The sequence below is a fragment of the Miscanthus floridulus genome, chromosome 18 (genome assembly GCF_019320115.1).
Source record: "Miscanthus floridulus cultivar M001 chromosome 18, ASM1932011v1, whole genome shotgun sequence".
Taxonomy (NCBI): Eukaryota; Viridiplantae; Streptophyta; class Magnoliopsida; order Poales; family Poaceae; genus Miscanthus; species Miscanthus floridulus.
This window is the reverse complement of record NC_089597.1, coordinates 37,467,672-37,489,405: the sequence shown is the minus strand read 5'-3', so window position 1 is coordinate 37,489,405 and position 21,734 is coordinate 37,467,672. Positions and strand designations below refer to the sequence as shown.

Genomic DNA, 21,734 nt, shown 5'->3' with positions numbered 1-21,734 from the left:
AAACAATTAAATCTACAATCCTGTCCTCATTTATTCCTCTTGCCGTGTTCTTCTTTCTTGCTCCCCGAGCTATTGCTAACACAAATCCAGTTCAATACCCACTTGGTCAAGTATGGGGCTGGCCCCATCTACTTGGTCATGTCCGTTCCGGTTCCAATTCCATACCGGCGTTGAAATTCTGAGCCACCACACCATTCTTGTCCGCATCCTTCGACCCGCCCTCGCCTGCTCGCTGCACGGCTGCACCTGCAGTCCGCGCCGGCGTCAGCCATCGCGAAAGCGTCACCCCCGGCCCGTATCGGCTGACCGTAAGAACGGAAGAACCCACCAATCGATCCCCCGTAAAAGAGAGGATAGCAAACAAGCCATCGGTAGCCGTGTCCACGTCGCCAGCCCCTCCCGCCCCGCGCCACGCGCCACGCGCCCGCGCGGCTTGACCATGTGACGAGCCCGCCGGCCTCCACGTTCCCCCTGCCGCGCCAAGCAGCAACGCTTGCATATAGAAACATATACAGAGTAGTATTTCACATCCTCTGACCGCCGCCCACCACCCAAGAAACCACCGGAGCGTGCGGTGGTGATGATGATGACCAGACCCGCTGCTCGGGGTGCGCTCGGCGCGTGAGACGGCGAGACCATGAGAGAGGGCAGGGCAGGGCAGGACACCGCCGCGGCCCTGGCCGACGCCCACATCAGCTTCCGCGTCGGCTATTTTACTGCGGCCCGCATGCATCCGGCTCGCCTTTCCGCTCACCGCCCGCCGCTTCTTGTCCCCCGTGCCTGGCCTCCCTCGTTCCGCCGATTCAGCTCTCCTTCCCAGACACGGGCATCGAGTCACTCATGCATAGTAGTGTTCGCACGGCGTTCCGCCCGTGGCCCGTCTTGAGAAAGATAGATAGATAGATAGAGAGCAGTAGCGAGAGCGCGGAGTGGGTCGTCCCTGGACTGGACACGAGCGCGCAGAAGAGGTTGCCGGCGGCTGTAGACCCTCACGGCGATGGATATCACGGAGGTGACGGTGGTACACCACGCAGCGCTCGTGCTGGCGGCGCTCTGGGCCGCCGCGGCTGCCGGCTGGGCGCACCCAGCGCTCTTCCTCGTCGCGCTCCTCTACATATTTGCGGTGAGTGCGCATGCTCCATCCACCCGCCCGCCCGAGTCTCTCTCCCCCTCTTGCCTCGAATCGATTGCTTTGCCCCCCGTTTTACTGCTTCTTGCCGAGAACTCGACGAAGGGCTTTTGTAGGGCTTTTACCGGCTTCGGCTTTATTGCAAATCGAGACACGTGAAGCCTTAAAATAAACTAGAAATAAAAAAAAAACTAGTTTTTCTGGCTTCACCGGCTTTGACTTCATCGGTGAAGCTGTTTTGGACGTGCCAAAGGGGCTTAGTCAAACTCTAGCTCCCGTTTCTTTACTGCTACATTTGGGTGTTCGATTTGTATATTGCTCCTCTTATTTTTTTTGTGGGCTTCCATATATTCCCCTCCTTGTTTTCAACTCAGCATCATTGTTATGAGTAGGATTATTAGAGTTAAATTCAGGAGCACGCTGCATTGTTATGAATAGGGTTAGAGTTAAATTCACGAACACGCTGTCTTTGGTTCCTGATCAACTCATTAACGCATGAGAACGTCATGTCTGACCAAAACGGGCCTTGTCATAGCGTTGATGAAAGCAAATCGTTATCATACTTAAGATGCTGGAGATATTCATGTTCATAAGTTTGGTCGATTGAAGGATGATACACGCTTTCTATGATCCTCTGTCTTTTACATCCAATCGTGTAGAAAGAATTTGGAAAGTTAGAACACAGTATACACGGTTAATAGGTGGGCTAATCTTTTTGCCAAGACTTCAACTACTAACCAACCCCAGCTAATTTGGGTTAATTTTTAATCCAACTAGTAACTAGCCCTAGCCCATCCAAATATTCCTGAAGTTTTAGTACAAATTAAGGCTCTTGGGAGTTGGGAGAAGCATGCCCAAAAAAATCTGCAAAAAAAAAAACATATTGTTTTGCTTCTATTTTCAGCTTATTTTGTAAGCTGCAAATAGGCTTACAAAATATTGTAAGGGAGGGGGACATGCCATCAATTAAAATTTATACAATACATGGACTACTGTTTCAACATTAAAATGTTGTATAGAGAGTGGGTGGGCTTCCAGTCAATATTGGAGTCTGTACTTTTGCTTAGGTCAGCAAAAGTAACAAAATAGGAGTAAAGGCAAGGTGTTTTCTCTTTTCTTTTCTTGTCTGTGTTTGTTCCTACTGATATTTCTTGATGGAAACACGTTCCTGCAGAACAACCACTTAGTTCTGAAGGCAGTTTTCCTTTTGTAGTCTATATACTGGCTATGCACCTAGATAAAATACTTGTCTAGGTGTTTTTGCATTGAGGTAATACATTATATTAAGAGACATAAAATAGGAGTACATTTGTTTTGCTCCCAGTGTTCATTTTTTTTTTGGGGGGGGGGGGGGGGGGGGGGGGGGGGGGGTTGGGGGGGGGGGAGGGGGCAGTGCTGACCAAATTGTGTGCAAACTAGATATATCCTAGTGGAGCAGTTAAAGTCAATTACTGGTCAATCGTTCACTTTTTTTTCTTTTTGTTTTTAGGGAGCATATCATGGCCGATGTTTTGATCATGTGAATCGACTCTGGCTAAAATTTGAATTATTATTAGTATATTATTACTATTTTTTATTGCGTTGGTCCTGTGATGTGGTTACAGTTGCAGAAGGTCCTTCCCTTGGAAATTCAAATTCGATGTTCTGATACTCTACTGTGACCAGTGTCAGAGTTCATTGCAGTGCCCTATAAATTACGGAAAGTTGACCAAAATACCAATAGGCACTTGAACTAATCTCTCTACTAACATCGAATTAGATTTTTTTTCTCTATCAGGCCTCTCAACCTAGCCCGATTTTTCACATGCTGTATGTCAGATTCAGTTTTGGCTTGCTACCCATCTGTGTATCTATGCGACCTTGTTAATATAATAAATTAAATAATATCCTCTTCAAAGAAATTATAATAACGACAAGTTCTATGGCCATCTTAGTACCGTGGACCACAAATTGCATTGAAAAAGATTCCTCTTAAAGGGCAAGGAGCATGATCATACAATGCAGAAACAGTGTTTAGCATCGAAGGTCGAGTCAATACAGTTTTTCAGTTATCTCATCACAGTAACAATGTGATTTTTAGGTGAATCAACGTTACACAATGAGGTTGTGGAGGCGGATACAGTATGAGGAAAGGAAATGTGCGAATCAGAGAAAGGTACTATAGCTTCTTGATTTAGTGTTCTAGTTCAGCTTTCTTATCCGATTCAAAAGTCTGGTTTACTTCTTACATTTCATTATCTTTTTGGACCAGCTTCTCTCTGATGCAGAGACTGTCAGGTGGCTTAATTATGCTGTGGAAAAGATTTGGCCAGTTTGCATGGAGAGGGTTGCATCCCAGCAGTTCCTTTTGCCCATATTCCCGTGGTTCCTAGAGAATTTCAAACCATGGACAGCAGTAAGTATGGAGTTTCTTAATAGCTGCTAGTACATATAAGATTTCTTTTACTGTATTCATATTTATGCGTTAATTTTGATTGGTTCTCTTGAAAGTTGTAAAACTCAGAAACAAAAAAAGGAATGTAATCTGCTGCCAATTTGTATGCTTACGAAGCTATGCTATATTCCCTTGTATACCTGACCAAATATCCATTTACATTTCATTTGCAGAGGAAAGCAGTAATCCAAAGCCTTTACTTGGGTAGGAACCCACCGATGTTTACCGATATTAGGGTTGTTAACCAATCAACTGATGATGACCACTTGGTGTGTAATGTGAATCTGATATTTTTGTCTCTCAGATATTCGTTTTGTTGACCGTGAAATGGCTAACGTTTACATGCCAGGTTCTAGAGATAGGGATGAATTTTCTTTCAGCTGATGATATGGATGCAAGAATGGCTGTGCAACTAAGGAAGAGATTAGGATTTGGCATTACAACAAACATGCATATAACTGGGATGCATGTTGAAGGAAAGGTGTGCATCATTTCTTTAATCTTAGTACAAGTTTGAATGGCAGGCCTGGTGCAATGGTGAGAGCTGTCTCACTGAGTCACCAGGCCGTGGGTTCGAAGCAGCCTCTCCGTAGATTTTGCGGGGAGAAGGCTTGCCTAGGTTTTTCCCTTCCCCAGACCCCACTCATGTGGGAGCCTCCGGCACTGGGTCTGCCCTTTAGTACAAGTTTGTTGGCCTAGTTTTCTTTTCAGTCATCACTGAGTTCTTAGTGTTACACATACTAGTAAGTGTGCATTGGAACTGAGCACTGACATGGATCAGAGCAGCAGATTGCTTTTCAAAAAGAAAATGATGTGTAGACAAGAAAAATGAGTCCATATGAAGAAATAGAAGGCAAATATTCCACAATAACTACAAACAGTTGTCGGGGGCTTCCATGTTAGTTCTCCAGATGATCTTTATAAGATCACATGCAAAACATATATGTTGTGTTTACTAAGCCTCTCTAGGGCTTTTGTGCAGGTTCTGGTAGGGGTGAGATTTCTGCGGCAGTGGCCATTTATTGGGCGTGTAAGAGTATGCTTTGTTGAGCCTCCATACATCCAAATGACAGTGAAACCATTGTTTGGTCATGGGCTTGATGTAACTGAACTCCCAGGAATTTCTGGATGGCTTGTAAGTCTATCTAGTTTAGTTTATTGTTTCCATTTTGCAAAAAAATATTTTATTTTTCAATTACATTTTCATGTCATTACATTTCTCCTAGGTACTCAGTTTCCTTGTTTTTCAAAATTTTCAGGACAGGATGCTGGATGTTGCCGTCGGACAGACACTTGTGGAGGTTACATTTCCTACACCATGAATTCTTAATTAAAAAAAAGCTTGGCCTTCATTGTGAAGGTTCTGAGTTGCTGCATTGAACTATAGTTTTAAATTGACCATACTTTTACCTGCATTCGTTTGTCCATTGTTGAACAATCAAAGGCAAGAGACGTTCTCTTAAGTAATCTGCTGCTCCCCTGTGTGAACGCACGGCAGGGGCAGGCGCCGAAAGGCTCCCTGCTGCTGCACTGTAGCCGCTGCAGGGGCAGGCGCCGAAAGGCTCCCCTGCCGCACTGTAGCCACAGCAGGGGCAGGCGCCAAAGTCAGTTCTGCTGTCACATCTAGTCACTGTAGCAGCATGGCAGCTTGACATGCCTGTGTACTAGGATTAGATGGCTAGAGTTGTATATATAGTTTCCCACTGCAACTCACTAAAGAGAGCGAGTTCAGTTTTGCCATTTCCTCTGCAGAGCTCTGGCCAACACCGGTGAGTGGTCGGCTCACCCCTTGCCAGAGATCCAGGGGCCAACAAGTGGTATCGGAGCCGTACAAGCGCCGTCGCCGGACTAACCGCTGGCGATGACGGACGGTTCGGAGATGGGCGACAGCAGCGGCGCTGCTGTGGCTGCCCAGCCACGACAGGAGGTCGTCGTGCGCACGGTGCGGGAGGTCAGTGGCACCAGTTGGCCGACGCTGACTCGCACCAACTATGGTGAGTAGGCGGTGACCATGAAGGTCAAGTTCAGAGCCCGACGGCTCTAGAATGCCATTGACAAGGGCACCGACAACGAAGAAGACGATATGTCAGCGTTGGAAGCCATCCTCGCTACTGTGCCAGCGGAGTACAGGGAGCGTGGGAGGCCATTGCGGCGATGCGCGTCGGTTCCGACCGCGCAAAGAAGGCGATGGCCCAGCTGCTGAAACAGGAGTATGCCAACCTCAAGTTCAAGAATGGTGAGTCAGTGGAGGACTTCTCCCTTCGCCTGTAAACGCTCATCAGTAAGCTGAGGAGCCACGGTGTCACCATCGACAAAAAAGAGGCAGTCTCTAAGTACATCTACTCCGTGCCGATGAAGTACATCCAGATTGCTCTCTCCATAGAGACGATGCTGGACTTATCCACCCTCACCATTGAGGATGTGACAGGCCGTCTACGGGCGGTGGACGAGCGCATGGAGCAGGCCACAGCAACGACGAACAGCAGCAAGTTGCTACTGACAGAGGAGGAGTGGGCTGCCCGGATGAAGGAGAAGAAGTCCGGGGAAACCTCCTCCAGCCACGGTGGCGATGGCAAGTGCCGCGGCAAGGCTTCTTCAGAGAAGAAGAAGAAAGTCGACCCCAACGCCTGCCGGCGCTGCGGGAAGACGGGCCATTGGGCAAAGGAGTGCCCAAATCGCAAGTAGGAGAAGAAGGCTGAGGCTCATCTGGCGCAGACTGATGATGATGATAAGTTCACTCTCCTGATAGCGACGTTCTGTGCACTGCACGACGTTGAGGCCAAGGAGAAGGGAGATGTGATGGCGGTGGAAGGGCCTGGGAAGGCTCTGAAGACTGTCAACCTCGACGAACCGCGCGCCCAAGTCCACCTCGGACGTGTGGGCGGCGAGCAGGAGCAGCAGTGGTACCTGGACTCCAACGTCAGCAACCACATGACGGGCTCCAAGGCAGCATTCTCCGAGCTCGACGGCGACGTGATCGGCACGGTGAAGTTCGGTGATGGCTCAAGGGTGGCGATCCGAGGGCGCGGCACTATCATCTTCAGGTGCTAGAGCGACGAGCACCGCGCGCTGACGGATGTATATTACATCCCGTAGCTGCGTTCAAGCATCATCAGCATTGGTCAGCTGGATGAGCACGGCAGCGAGATACTGATCAAGGACGGCGTCCTCAGGATCAGTGACCAGGAGCAACGGCTTCTTGCCAAGGTGAAGAGGTCCCGGAACCAGCTGTACCTGCTCGACCTGAAGGTGGAGCAGCCCATCTGCTTGGCTGCACGGCGTACGGAGGAGCCGTGGCTGTGGCATGCCCAATATGGATATCTCAGCTTTGACGCTCTTGGTCGGCTGGAGAAGATGGTGACTGGTTGCCTCACATTGAGCACGCAGGCGAGCTGTGTGACAGCTACCTGGCCGGGAAGCAAAGAAGGCTGCCGTTCCCGAAGACGGTGAAGTACCGCACGGCAGAGGCCCTCGAGCTGGTCCATGGTGACCTCTGCGGGCCGATCACGCCGGTGACGCCCGACGGGCGTAAGTACTTCATCTGGCTGGTGGATGACTGCAACCGGTACATGTGGCTGCAGCTTCTGACCAGCAAGACCGTGGCGACGGAAGCGATCAAGAAGTTCAAGGCGCGCGCGGAGGCGGAGAGCGGCAAGAAGGTGCACGTGCTGCGGACTGATCGCGGCGACGAATTCACTTCGGTAGAGTTTGCTGCGTACTACGTGGATCAGGGCGTGGTGCGACACCACACTACGCCGTACTCGCCACAGCAGAATGGCATGGGGGAGCGACAGAACCAGACGGTGGTCGGTATGGCTCGATCCATGATGAAGGCCAAGAGCATGCCAACATGGTTCTGGGGTGAGGCGGTGACCACGACGGTGTTCATCCACAACCGCGCGCCCACCAAGGCCTTAAAGGGTAAGACGTCGTTCGAAGCTTGGTATGGGCGCAAGCCGACCGTGTCCTTTCTCCGGGCATTCGGCTACATCGGCCACGTCAGTAAGACAAAGCCGGTCCTCACCAAGCTGGAGGACAGGAGCACACCGATGGTGCTTCTGGGCTACGCGGAAGGTACCAAAGCGTACTGGCTCTACGACCCACGCGGAGGCAAGGTGGTTGTCTCGCGCGACGTCTTGTTCGACGAGAAGGTGGCCTGGGACTGGGACAATCCGGGCATGGGGGAAGCTGGCGGCTTCACCAGCACCTTTGTCGTCGAGCATTTGGTCATCCACGGTGGTGGAGATGCTGGAGAGGTGCCGACCACTCCAGCAACAGAGCCGAGCACTCCTGGGACGGTGCCGAGCACTCCATGAGTGGTACCGAGCGGTCCTGCAGTGGTGCCGACCACTCCAGGACGGGTGCCGAACGCTCTCATTGCGGAGCCGAGAGGTCTTGCAGTGGTGCCGAGCACTCTTGCAGTGGTGCCGACCACTCCAGGAGTGATGACGAGCGGTCCAGGAGTAGTGCCGAGCACTGCAGCCGGGGTGCTGAGCACTCCAGGTGCTGTGCCGACCACTCCGACGGAACAGAGGACTCCATCGACGCCGATCGAGTTCGCCTCACCTCCAAGCAACATCACTGAGTTCGTGGATGCCTTCCACGACGGTGAGGAGGTGCGGTTTCGTAGGCTGGACGACATCGTCGGTGGCACAGAGTTCTCAGGCCTGGCGGGTTGGCTGCTCAATGACCCAGAGCTGCGTCTCGTCAGTGCAGAGGAACCACCCACGTTCGCGCTGGCCGAGCGCGATGCAAATTGGCGACGGGCGATGCTGGAGGAGATGAAGGCGATCGAGGAAAACAAGACTTGGGAGCTCGTCGATCCACCTCCAGGATGCCGTCCGATCGGCCTGAAGTGGGTGTACGAGGTCAAGCGGGACGAGCGCGGCGCCATTGTCAAGCACAAGGCGCGCCTCGTCGCCCGAGGCTTTGTCCAGCGCGACCGATAGCGCGCATGGAGTCTATCCGACTGCTGCTGGCTTTGGCAGCAGCGAAGGATTGGCGCGTCTATCACCTGGACGTAAAATCGGCCTTCCTCAACGGCGAGCTGGCGGAGACGATCTTCGTCAGGCAACCTCCGGGTTTCGCCGTCAAGGGGGCAGAGCACAGGGTGCTCCGACTGCGCAAGGCGCTCTACGGGCTACGGCAGACCCCACGAGCGTGGAACGCCAAGCTAGACGCCACGCTGGGCAAGCTTGGGTTCACACGGTGCGCAACCGAGCAAGCGCTCTACACGCGGCGACGGGGGAAGGAGGAGCTCGTCGTCGGCGTGTATGTGGATGACTTGATTGTCACCGACGCGCGTGCGGAGGACATCGACAGCTTCAAGCGCGAGATGGCGGCTCGTTTTCGAATGAGCGATCTCGGCGCGCTCTCCTACTCCCCATGACAGGGGAAGGAGGTGCTCACGCTCGGTCAGAGCGCGTACGCCTCGGAGCTGTTGGAGCGGAGCGGCATGGCTGAGTGCAAGCCGTGTGTGACTCCGATGGAGGAGCGGCTGAAGCTGACAAAGGCCAGTACCGTGGCAAAGGTAGATGCAACACTCTACCGGAGCATCGTCGTCGGTCTGCGCTACCTAGTTCACACGAGGCCGGACATTGCGTTCGCCGTGGGCTACATCAGCCGCTTCATTGAGGATCCTCGAGAGGATCACTGGTAAAGATGGCAACAGGTACAAAATATCTGCATGCCCGCGGGTAAGAGACCCGCTGAGCAAGGATACAGGTGTATGAGTCTGCCTGCGGGCACGGATACGGGTACGTCCCCAAACCCGACGGATATCAGCTGACGGGCGAGAAAATATGCTACTCGCACCCACAAACCCGCCATACCCGTTACCCCCAACGCTGGCAACCAACAGCCCACATTCTTGTTCACGGCCCATTGAAGCCCAGCACAAAAGTTGCATATAAAAGCAGCTAAACCTAACTGCTCAACATATCTCCACTCCCCACTCTCCCGTCTAGCCGCCGTCGCCGCCTGCTTAGCGAGTCGCGATTGTGCGTCGCACTTCCGCGGTCCCGTAGCATCACGCCCGCAGTCCCTCTTGCTCGCAAGTTCTAGATCGAGAGACGCATTCCCTTCTCTTGCAGTCATGCTCACGCATGCAGCATGCGTTCCAGATCGAGAGCCGCACTCCCTCTCTCTTGCAGTCACGCATTCAGCAGGCATGCATCCTTGAACACTCGTCCATGATTGCCTAAAGGAGAAAAGAAGCGTAGAACTACTGGTCCTTCAACTCTGGTCCGTGATTGGCTAAAGGATGAGGATTGAAGTCTTGGAGGAAAGCAGCACAGCACTGCTGTCCGCTTTGCATTTTTTTATTTGGATTTTTTGAGATAGGAACTACAATTGTTTCTACTTTACTTTCTCGATTGGAAATTTATTGTTGTATAGTCCTCGCCGCCCTGTAGTCGTCCTTGCCGCCACCGCCCTCCTCTAGATCTTGCGGGCACACGGGCATGCTCGCGGGCAAGGCATGCCGGCGGATAGCGGGCGCGGGCATGGGATGGTGCCCGTGGCGGGTGGCGGGCACGGGTACGGGCACGGAATTTTGGTCGTGGGCGCGGGCATGCAGCACCTGTATCCGTGGGTATTTTGCCCGTTGCCATCTTTAATCACTGGGCTGCGGTGAAGCGGCTGCTGCGCTACGTCAAGGGGATGGTGGATCAGGGGATCGTCTTCTCCAAGACTGGCGAAAGTGGGTTGCAGCTCACTGTGTTCAGCGATGCAGATATGGCGGGGGACATCGACGGACGGCAGAGCACCTCTGGCGTGCTTGTTTTCCTCGGGTCGGCTCCAATCTCATGGCTGTCGCTGAAACAGAAGGTGGTGGCGTTGTCCACGTGCGAGGCAGAGTACGTGGCGGCGGCCACAGCGGCGTGCCAAGCTGTGTGGCTGCGCCGGCTGCTGAGCGAGCCGACCTGTGCGGAAGCTCACCCACCAGCATTGATGGTAGACAACCAGCCCGCCCTCGCCCTCGTGAAGAATCTGGTTCTCCACGACCGGAGCAAGCACATCGACGTCAAGTTCTACTTCCTTAGGGACTGTGTCGATGGAGGGCAGATCGTCATCGAGTTCGTCGAAACTGGTCGGCAACTCGCGGAAATCCTCACCAAGCCGTTCGGCCGTCTTCGGTTCACGGAGCTGAAGATGATCGGCATGGAGGGGGTTCTTGGGTTAGCAGCAGGATTATGGGAAGAATTGTTAAGTAATTTGCTGCTCTCCTGTGTAAACGCGCGGCAGGGGCAGGCGCCGAAAGGCTCCCCTGCTGCACTGTAGCCACAGCAGGGGCAGGCGCCAAAGTCAGCCTTGCTGTCACATCTAGTCACTGTAGCAGTATGGCAGCCTGACATGTCTGTGTACTAGGATTAGATGGGTAGAGTTGTATATATAGTTTTCCACTGCAACTCAGTAAAGAGAGCGAGTTCAGTTTTGTCATCTCCTCTACAGAGCTCCGGCCAACGCTGGTGCTTGTGTTGTGTGTGTGCGCTCTGTTCTCCCTCCCTTCTTCTATCTGTAGCCATAGTGTGTGGTCGGCAACGTCGGTGAGTGGTCGGCTCACTCTTACCGGAGATCCAAGGGCCAACACGTTCTGTGTATTTGAATATGTCAACTATTGTAGCCTCAAACATTATGCTCGCCTGCAATGGATGTGCTTTTTGACATGGCTTGGGCATTCACTGAGGCATTTTGTTGGATAGTGTTTTTTTTAAGGATCGTATACAAAATAGCTAAATAACTTTTAGAATTAATTGTTTTGCAGCCCAACATGCTAGTTATTGATCTGGAGAAGTTTGCCTCTGAATCAACAGGTAATTTCTGTAAACTTCTTGTACTGCAATTTGGTTTACTAGTTAGTTGCTCCATTTCAATTGAGTAGGGATATGGGGATAGAAACATATCATAGAATACTCCCGCCCTTTGTGTCGCCCCTCACAGGCAACTCGGGCGGAGTTAGCACTGCCATCCCGCGCCAGTCCTCTCCTCTGCTCGTCCTTGCTGCCGGAGGCTGTGCAGCTGCAATGAAGGTGGTGGTGGGGCACTGCTCGTTTGCACCGACTGTTCCACCCATCCTAACCCCTTGGCTTCCTTGCATTTGGCCCGGTGACTACATTCTGCTGGGGGCCTCCCGGGATGGGGACAGCTAGATGGGTGGCGTCCCTGTAGCTTAGATTTGTAGTTCGTCGGTTCGATCTAGCCAGGCTCGCATAGGAGGCGCCAAGCACGGCGGAGGGTTGCGCCCCCAGGGTGGTGGGGGGCTGCTCAGGCTCGTCTGCAGCAATGATGTGCGTGCGCGAGGCGGTGTTGGGTGGCTCGGCGGTGGGAGCACGGCAGTATCCATGGCTTCTGTGTGGTTGGCAGGACCCTCCCTCGTGCCTTTGCCGTGTTCATGTCCGAGACATTGGATTATTGGTACTCCAAACTTGGGCTTCGCATATTTAGTACTCTAATGGCTGCACAAAATTGGTATTTATATCAATGACATTGATTAGTATGCCATAATACTTTATTTAAATTTCTTAATTTTATTCTAATCTTTTGGCTCCTGAAAATACCACGATGTCCCTGCCCTTACACATCTCATCCTGGGAGAATCAAATTGTTCTCTCGCCCAGCCACGCACCTGTTCAGCGGGACTTCTCGCCCATCCACGGACCCCGCTGCCGCCCATCCACGGATGACCTGCAAAGCGAAGGGGTTCAGCCAGCAACGAAATGGATAGTGCCATGCAGGTGCTTCTTTGCCATTGTTGTTTCCTGGCTTTTCCTGGAGATTTACGGGACACAATTTAGTCTGTGCTACTATACTGGCCATTCCAAAAATATAGTGAATACCGGATTATGTAAGTACTGAACAAATTTATGGAACATAATTCTCTGAAGATTCATTTGTTGGAGTACAAGTGAATTACCCCACCAGCTTAAGTTTTTGGGTTGAACTGATCGGTACATGCAACGGTCTCGAGTTCGAATCTTAGTTAGCACAATTAAATAAAATAATTGCTGCTCGCTCCTATTCTACGTCTGAGGCCTAAGAGAGCCCCCACGTGTGAGGGGGAGTGTTGGTGTATAAGTGAATTGCCCACCCTTTTCCACCGCCTTAAGCTTTTGGGTTGAACTGTTCGGTGCATGCAACTTAATATCATTAAGGCTCTGTTTAGATCTATTAGTTGCTAATAGTTAGCTAGCTAATAGTTCATAACTAATATTAGCTGCTATTAGCTAGTTTTGCCCAACTAGTGCAATAGTTGTTAGTTGGGTGTTCAGCTTAACAATTAGTAGCTAGGCCTGTTTGAATCCATGGAGATAATTATAGCAGCTAATTATTAGCCCTATGGATCCAAACAGGGCCTAAGTTAGGCAAGGGAAAAAGCACAGGACAAATTTGAGCAGAAGAATTTCTATTGCAAGAAAGATGAGCATGCGGTGCAATTCATCAAAGGCACCAGCACATTTGATCCACCACTTCACTTCTCTAGGCACGTTGTTCCCTCAAAATTTGCAAAATCTTCATTTTATATACATCTGACGCAAATAGTAATGCACCATAGGAGTCCATCTCCATCAGGTAGCTGGAGAGGTACTCATTCTTAGACATCTCAATTTGAGTGACATCGCCAGCAATCAGTGGACGGGTGGCGGCGAGAAGCCGAAGGTGTGTGGCTGCGCAAGAACACGATTCAATTCTACCAGGATGACATACCTGATTAAGAGCAAGGCAGCATGGTCCTTTCAGCAGCCAAAAGATTAGAAAAGAAATTAAGAAGGAACAAATAGAGTATTAATAAGGTGTCAACGATATAAATATCAATTTTGCAAATCCATTGTTTATAAAGTACTAAATATGCGAAGCCCAATGTTTGCAGTACCTGGCCAAGAGGGGGCTGCCTCACCCAGCCGCTTGCCTCTTGTTCGATCAAACCACAGATGCAATCGAGCATTTACTTATCTCTTGTGTGTTCACAATGTTGGCAAAGACACAAAGTTTGGGGCAGTTTTTTTATATTACTTAGCCACATTAACCATGGCAGGATTGCTATATATATAGGACCAAGTGGTTTGCCTTTACAACTGAAGTAGAGATAGGATTGCAACAACTAAAGTAGGAGATAAGGTAGATGATAAGATGCTAAAGCAAGGTAAGGTGCTGACATAGGCACCAACTACTACTACTGCTAATCCAGAGTTTGTCCAAAATATCTTAGGCACAAGGCTTACTGCTTCAATTCTCCTCCTAAGCCTTGTGTGGTGCCTTTAGTTGGATTTGAACTATCCCAATTCTAGCGTGAAGCTTCTGGAACTTGACCCTCCCAAGTGACTTGGTTAGGAAGTCTGCGAGCTGATCCTGGGTGTTGATGTAGCCAGTATTGATGCTCCCCTCATCCAAACAGCCCCTGATGAAGTGGTACTTCACTCTGATGTGTTTGCCGCGCTCATGGAAGAAGGGGTTCTTTGCCAAGGCCAGGGCAGACTTGCTGTCCACCCTGAGCTCAACTGCTTCGGCTTCTTTGCCTAGCAGATCGCCCAGTAGTCGAGCCAGCCAGAGAGCTTGAGTGGCAGTGGAGGTGGCGGAGATGTACTCTGCGTTGCGGCTGGAGAGTGCCACCACCTGCTGCTTGACCGATTGCCAGCTAATCAAGCACTTGCCGAGGAACGACAGTCCCACTCGTGCTCTTGCTCATGTCGATGTCGCCGGCGTGGTCGCTGTAACTGTAACCGATGAAGTGCGCCGTGCCGAGACATCTTGGATAGTGCAGACAGTAGTCAGAGGTGCCCGTGACGTAGCGTAGGATCCTCTTCACAGCCTGCAGATGCTCTACCGTCGACCGCTGCATGAACCAACTGATGTAGCTGAGTGTTGATGAGGTAGCGCAAGCTGCCGACGGTCCGCCAAGCTCGATGATGCACTTGGCGTAGGCAGTCTGGCAGAGAGACATGCCCGAGTGGTCCTGGTGAACCTCAATGCCCAAGTAGAAGCAGAGGAGCCCTAGGTCACTCATCTAGAACAGTAGAACTTCATCTCCGCCTTGAACGCCTCCACCTCTTCTTCCTTGGCGCCGGTGATCACCAAGTTGTCGATGTAGACGCCGACGAGCAAAGCACTGCCTCCCATGCCCTGCCGGTAGCAGCTTCGTGCGCGCTCTACTGGAACCCCATTGCCTTGAGGGTGGCATCCAGCTTGGCATTCCAAGCCCGCGACGCCTGGCGCAGGCGTAGAGGGCCTTGCGCAGCCGGAGAACCTTGTTCTCCTGGCCGGCAACGTAGACCTCTTCCTTCAAGTCACCCTTGAGGAAGGGGGACTTGACTTTCCATGTGGTAGACGTGTCATCCTTCTTGGGCCGCTAGCGCGAGGAGGACGTGGACGGACTCCATCCGCGCGATGGTCGTGAACGCGTCGTCGAAGCCGACTCCTTCCAGCTGGACGAACCCGTGTGCCACCAGTCGCGCCTTGTGCTTGACGACCGCCCTGGCCTTATCCTTCTTGAGCTTGAAGACCCACTTGAGGGTGATGGCGCGGTGGCCGGCAAGGAGATCAACCAGCTCCCAAGTCCAGTTCTGCTTGATGGCGTCCATTTTCTGCCGCATCATGGCGCGCCAGGCTGTGTCCCCTTCGCAAAGGAACAAGGCTCGCTGTCGTGCGCCAAGTGCAGCTCCGCCTTGATGTCGTGCTGCACCAGTCCAGGGACGGGTAGCTCGCCGAGCATGTTGTCCATGTTACGGCAGCGCAGGGGCTTGCCGTCATGCGCAGCGTCGACGCGATCCTCATCCCATTCTAGTGGCGTGGCATGGCGTGCACCACAATGCACTGCTTTGTGGATTGAAGCTGGCGATCCCGATGCCTGAAGCGTGGCCATTGGAGCAGATGATCGCGGTGTGGCCGGCGGTGTTGGTGGTGGACTCATCGGAATTGGTGTTGGACCGGGTGCTAGAGTAGGTAGAGATCGTGATGGAGAGCTGCTCCTTCAATGTGCCGCCTTGCTCCATGCCCAGCCTCGTCCTTCGTCGAACACGACGTCGCACGCCGTGCGCACGCGCTATGTCATAGGGTCGAGGATGCGGTAGGCCTTGATGCCGTCGACATAGCCGATGAACACCTCTAGCATGCTCCGGTCGTTGAGCTTGCCGACGTGGTTGAGCTCCTTCACGAAAGCTAGGCAGCCGAAGACGTGGAGGTAGCTAACTGCGGTTTGAGCCTATGCCAGGCCTCGTATGGCATCTTGCCGTTGAGGCTCCTGGTTGGGGGAGCGGTTGAGTAGACGAATGACGGTCATCACCGCCTCACCCCAGTAGATCACCGACATCCTGCTCTGCTTGAGGAGGGCACGCGCCGTGGCCACCACCTCCTGATTGCGGCGCTCGACGACGCCGTTCTGCTGCGGGGTGTACGGGGCGGTGAAGTGGCGCTGGATCCCGTCGTCGGCGCAGGACGCCGCGACCTCAACTGCCATGAAGTCCCACCGTTGTCCGTGCGCAGCACCCGAAGCTTGCGGCCACATTCCTCCGCAGCATCATGGAAGTTGCCGTCGCCGTAGCGGACCGTGTCCCACATCTGCCGTGCCTGCATCTTCACCTTCATCACCAAGCTCCACTCGTTGTAGTTGGTCTTGGTGAGCATGGGCCATGACGTGCTCCCGCCAGAGTCCTTGATGATGGTCTGGACGGCTCTTGGCGACCTGCGCTGGCCATGGCGTTCGCGACGGCGCTCCGGCGATGGTGAGACACGGCGGTGCCTTTGAGGGCTCTGCGAGCCTGCAGGATGAGCAGTTCCGTTCTCCACCGCACGCAGGGCCGCAGCAGCGGCTGCCACAGCTTGGGCCTCGGCCGCGGCCTGCCTGGCCATTTTGGCTGCCCGCGCGGCCGCTGCCTCTGCAGTGGTGATGCGCGCCTGGCGCATGTCCACGGCCGCCGGTGCTCCGGCATGGGCTCTGCGCTGGCTGGAGGTGACGTACTGGTTGGAGTGGATGGACATGGCGGCACACAAGGAAGGGGAAGAACCTAGGGTCTAGATACCAATTGGTGGCAAAGACACATAACCATGGCAGGATTGCTACAAATATAGGACCAAGTGGTCTGCTTTTACATCTGAAGTAGAGATAGGATTGCAACAACTAAAGTAGGAGATAAGGTAAATGATAAGAAACTAAAGCAAGATAAGGTGCTGACATAGGCACCAACTACTAATACTGCTAATCCAGAGTTTGAACTATAAAATATCTTAGGCACAAGGCTTACTGCTTCATACAAGGCAGGTTTGGGCCTTGATACTTCAGCATTTGAACTTGATTGCTGTTGCGCCTTCACCAATGGCGTCTAATTTCTCTGGCTGGCGAGGTTGGCTATATGAAGGGTGCCGAAAGAGCTGAAGAGGGTGTTGAATTCACTTATCATTCTCGTTTCCTGGGAAATGTGGAAGCATGGAAACACTTGTGTGTTTGAGGGAGCATCACCAAACATTCAAGAGCTTTTGCAAACCGTGGGGGGGATGAATGTAGTCTTGGGTGCATAGCTTGGTGACCTCTTAGCTAGGTCACCGATCCCAGTTTAGTTACCGGTGTGGTTGTGTTTTCCTTTTTTAATCATTGCATAGTCTGCCTTGTTGGGGACCTCAAGCGCAGGTTCTTTCTAGACTCGTCTCGTGTCTTTTTCTATCTCAACGCAGGTCAAGAACGACCACGACCAACGGGGGACCTTAGATCTATGCTTTGGTGTGGGACAGTCACGGGGAGTGGAGTCGAACTCAGGACCTGAGAAGTGCTACTCAAGCCACCTAACTAACTCAGCTAGAGGCCCTTTCACATCTTAATGAAATGACACACATCTCTCTTCGTAGTTCGAGAAAAAAAAAGTTTGGAGTACCAAAAAACCAATTGTCTCATTCCTGTCTCTGGCCGTGGTGCCCCCAAACTTGGGTCCATGTTACGGCTGTCATGCATCCTTGGATTTGCGGCGATTGTTGCTTGTGGGAGCATTTGTAGTGGTGCTCGCAAGATCAGCAGCTGCTGTGGGGTGGTGCGTTGCTGCCCAGCAACTTTGTGCGAGGGTGAGGTGGTGTTGCTGGGTGAAAGGCTTGGTCGTCCTTTGCCGGAGCTGGCTGTGTGCAGCTGAGTGTCATCGAAGGTGCTCTGAGCGGCACATAGTCTCCATATATACGTTTGGAGTTCCCACACTGCCTCGGTGGTGTTCGGTTCATGTGGGGTATCCGATACTTTTTTGCAGGCATGGTTTTTCTTTACGAGGCCGCACCTTCTTAGTGTCACTGCCTACTCTGTAGCTCTCTGCTTTCACTCCTGGTTTGAGTATGCATGGTCGACGTCGGAGCTGCTTGCTATGATGTGGTGATGCTGGGTAACGATGACGAGCTGTGTTATCCTAGGTTTGTTGGTGCGAGCTATGTGTAGGTGGCAGTGTTTTGGTGGATTTGGCTGCTGTCCGCCTCGGGCAATTGGAGCTGCTGGTCACTTCCGTGACAAGCTCGGCAATGGTGACGCACTGCATACTCCGTCATTTGTAGGTTGCCGCTATGTGTACGGTGCTCAGGGTTAGTCGTTTGGGCTGTCGTGCTTAGGTTTTTGCCGGTTTTCCTCAAAAAGTTGCAAATGTGATGTTTTAGGCCCAATTTCCTTTATACACCAGGCTAACTCGCTTATTCTTGGTGAATTGCAGGAGCTTCCTGCCCTCTTCGAAGAGGTTTTTTGAAAAAAAAATTGAGTAGGTGTATTCATTTTTGTTGGCTGTTCAAATTTACTAGGCCCACTCAGTTTCCTAAGCCCAAATGCAGTGACTTGTAGCCCATGCCTGCATGGATGCGTGCAGGCATGCAGCTGTACAGGGGAAAAGTTTGTTAGTTGCAGGTAATCTGGTCTGTTATGCTGCTCCTTCGTTTTGGAGCCCAAAAAAAACCATGCCAACTAAATAAAAACAGATGGAGTACTCCCGAGGCTAATTGGCCAGTTTGATCTATTGAAATTATTTCTGCCATTACTATAGTCTTCTTAGTGTAGCTTCCATGCTTTCTTGTTACTAGTATACTGTTTTTTCTTTTGCACTAATAGTTATTCCTATGCAAAATGTCTGAAATTGTTCTAACTTGATGTCCATGTATATCAGAGAACTGGTTTAGTGTTGATGAGAAGCCACCTATCGCATATGCTCTAGTGGAGATCCTGGAAGGTGCTGATATGAAGCCATCTGATCCAAATGGTATGTGGAGTATTTATAAAATGTTAAAAATAAGGAATATGAGTTATTATTGAATTAATGTGGAGCATTCAAGACTTGTATTTAGATAACTTTTCAGAAAAATGCCTATTGTTGGATCTATGTGCAGGACTAGCTGATCCATATGTGAAAGGACATCTTGGACCCTACCGTTTTCACACAAAGATTCATAAGAAAACTCTTAATCCAAAATGGCTCGAGGAGTTTAAAATACCAATAACTTCATGGGAAGCACTCAATCTTCTTTCTCTTCAAGTCCGAGATAAGGATCCCATTTTTGATGACACTCTTGGGTTGGTCTCCATTAGCCGTTTCTAAGTTTTCATTATAATAGTGCGTACCATACCATTGCTTTATGCCTAATTGCATTTTGTACTTACAAAGGTCACAAATGTTTTAAGTACACGTTGGGAAACTCTTACCATTCTGATTAACTATCACAAAAATAGAAGTGAAATGTATTTTTCTTGTCATGTGTGTAGTGATTGTTCCATAAGCATCAACAAATTAAGAGGTGGAAAAAGGCATGATATATGGATTGCACTGAAGAACATAAAGACAGGGAAGATTCACATTGCTGTAACTGTACTTGAAGAAGAAAAATGAAAAGGTGAGATTAGGTTTTACTTCGTCCTGGTAATCAGACTGACTTTTATTATTCACTGGACACTGACTAGGAGTCTAGATACATTTTCCTTTATCCCATGACCCAGCATATATGTTTCCATACAGTCTAGAACTGAAAGTTAAGTTCAGACTGAGTGACAACTTGTGTTTTGTGTTCATTGTGCTTGCAGGTTCCTAATGATGAAGAGGAACAATGTGGAATACATAAGGTGGACGAAGCTAGCACACCGAGGTCAAATTTCTCCTCCAGGACCAACCATAGTGAATCTTCTGATGAATTCCAGAAGATGTCTGATGAATTTGAGCCAGTTGACATAGAAGGATCAGAAAAGCCCGATGTTTGGGTGCATCGCCCTGGCAGTGATGTCACCAGTGCATGGGAACCTCGTAAAGGCCGTCCCCGGTGCCAGGATTCCAAAATTCACCGGGAGAATGATGCTTGTAGTGATAGCCCAAGGCCATCAGTGTCAGAATCTCATAGAAGTGACTCCGGCACTGAAGAAGAAATGAGCAGTAAATTGCACCGCCACCTCCACAGGGTCAAGAAGGGTTTGGGCAAGCTAGCTGGAGCAGTGCTCCACCGGAGCCCAAGGAAAGAGAATGACGACGAAGCTTCCCCATGTGTAGCGCCTCACCCAAACATTCGGCCGGTCGGGGAAAGCAGGGTTTCAGTAACATATGTGGTCGATCAAGATCCTGGGGCCAACAGATCGGGGTCAAGACCAGATGACCAGCAGCAAAGCCCTGAGAGAGAGGAGCTGGACAGCCCGACTAAAAGGCACCTGAGGAAGAAGGCGGTGCACATGCCGGGAAAACCGCTCATAACCTAAAGAGCATGTTCAGCAAGAAGGGCCTCGACAAGAGCAAAGAAGAACACCACAGTGATGAGGAAGGCGACGTCGTTGCGATGCAAAAAAATGGCGTGGAAGTTGATCCTTCACTACCAAGCATTTGATGACGTTGCGCTGCAGAAGGACGGGGTAGAACCGTAGAAGTTGATCCTTCTCTACCAAGCAATTGATGCTGTTGATGCGCCAGAGTCTGTGGCTGATGTCACGGACGATGTGAGGTAAACGCAATCTGCGTGTTATATGCAAGTTGAAACATCCTCAATTTTCCGCGAAGGAAAAATTCCACAGAATGAATTATAATACGATGAAACCAAGAACTGATTCCATCATATTATCATATTTCAGTCGATGTCACAGTCATACATCGTAAGATTACAAGAATATAAGATATTACATCACTGGGGAACACACCTATTACAGAGTTAATCTAGCGGAAGACTATCGAGTGAAGGCTTCTCCTTCACGGGCATCATCAGAGTTAGCGTAGTGCAGCGTATATTCCATCTCCGAACCAAACTTGAGCGTAGGCACGAGACCTCATAATCCTTCTAAAGTCAGCATCTCTGAGAAGAAGAAAATTTGCACACCACCAGATGTGTGCAGGCCATGGTCATCACTGATGAGCTTTAGTGGAAAAGATAAACAAGGGATCTGACGATCCTAATATTTGGCTGTGGTTTGCATCCTTAGCGCAGGAGAGTTAAATAACCTTAGTAATATAATAATAATATCCAATTTTTAACACATTCACCACCACACCATCCATATCCATCCGCCAACCATCCATCCCAAACCATCTCCACACCACCACATCACATCTCATCTCACACACTCAGGTCGACAGGCCAACTCCCTCTCGGCCTTGTCTCAACGGCCCGCAGCCCCAAGGCTCACGACCGGAAAATACCCCAACCCTAGAGGGAGAAAATGACTCATCTCCTATCTAGTTTAAGCGAAACCCAGGAAATGTCCATAGCTGACAAGTCGGCATATGTATCGATTGATCAACCAAACACTCTGCAGAGGTTTTACATACCCACCAGATAGCCATCCTCGACGGTGCCCCGTCTAGGCAGATTCTGGCCGCTTGCTAGCCTAGAACGATGCCACCCTACCTCTCAGCCCTGGAACATCCCAAGTCTAGTCTGGGGTGGCTGATACTGTGAGTCGTAGATAGAGCCGGGGCCCACCGGATGTCAAGAGCCAGGTCCACAAGGCCTCCTGAAGTCTCGGAAGGGTGTGGGGGAAACCACGCGCCCCGTACCTCCTTGCACACGTTCGCCTAGCAGTAGTGGCATTGTTCTACCAAGTAGTCCGACCGTCCCGCACCATATAGGGCGAGTGGGATGTAAAGGATTCCCGGTGAGTCTGAGTACTAGTAAGTCCTTAGGGATTGACCAAGCCAGAATGTCTTCATCAGGGTTTCCATTTTACGTGCCACCACAGCACCTCTATCCTGGGCTCCACCTCTC

The 21,734-nt window shown here is 51.1% G+C and overlaps 1 pseudogene; it reads left to right on the top strand.

The window, feature by feature from the left end:
• The first annotated feature begins 433 nt into the window (after positions 1-433).
• Positions 434-20,503, top strand: LOC136521665 (C2 domain-containing protein At1g53590-like; annotated as a pseudogene).
• The last annotated feature ends 1,231 nt before the right edge of the window (positions 20,504-21,734 follow it).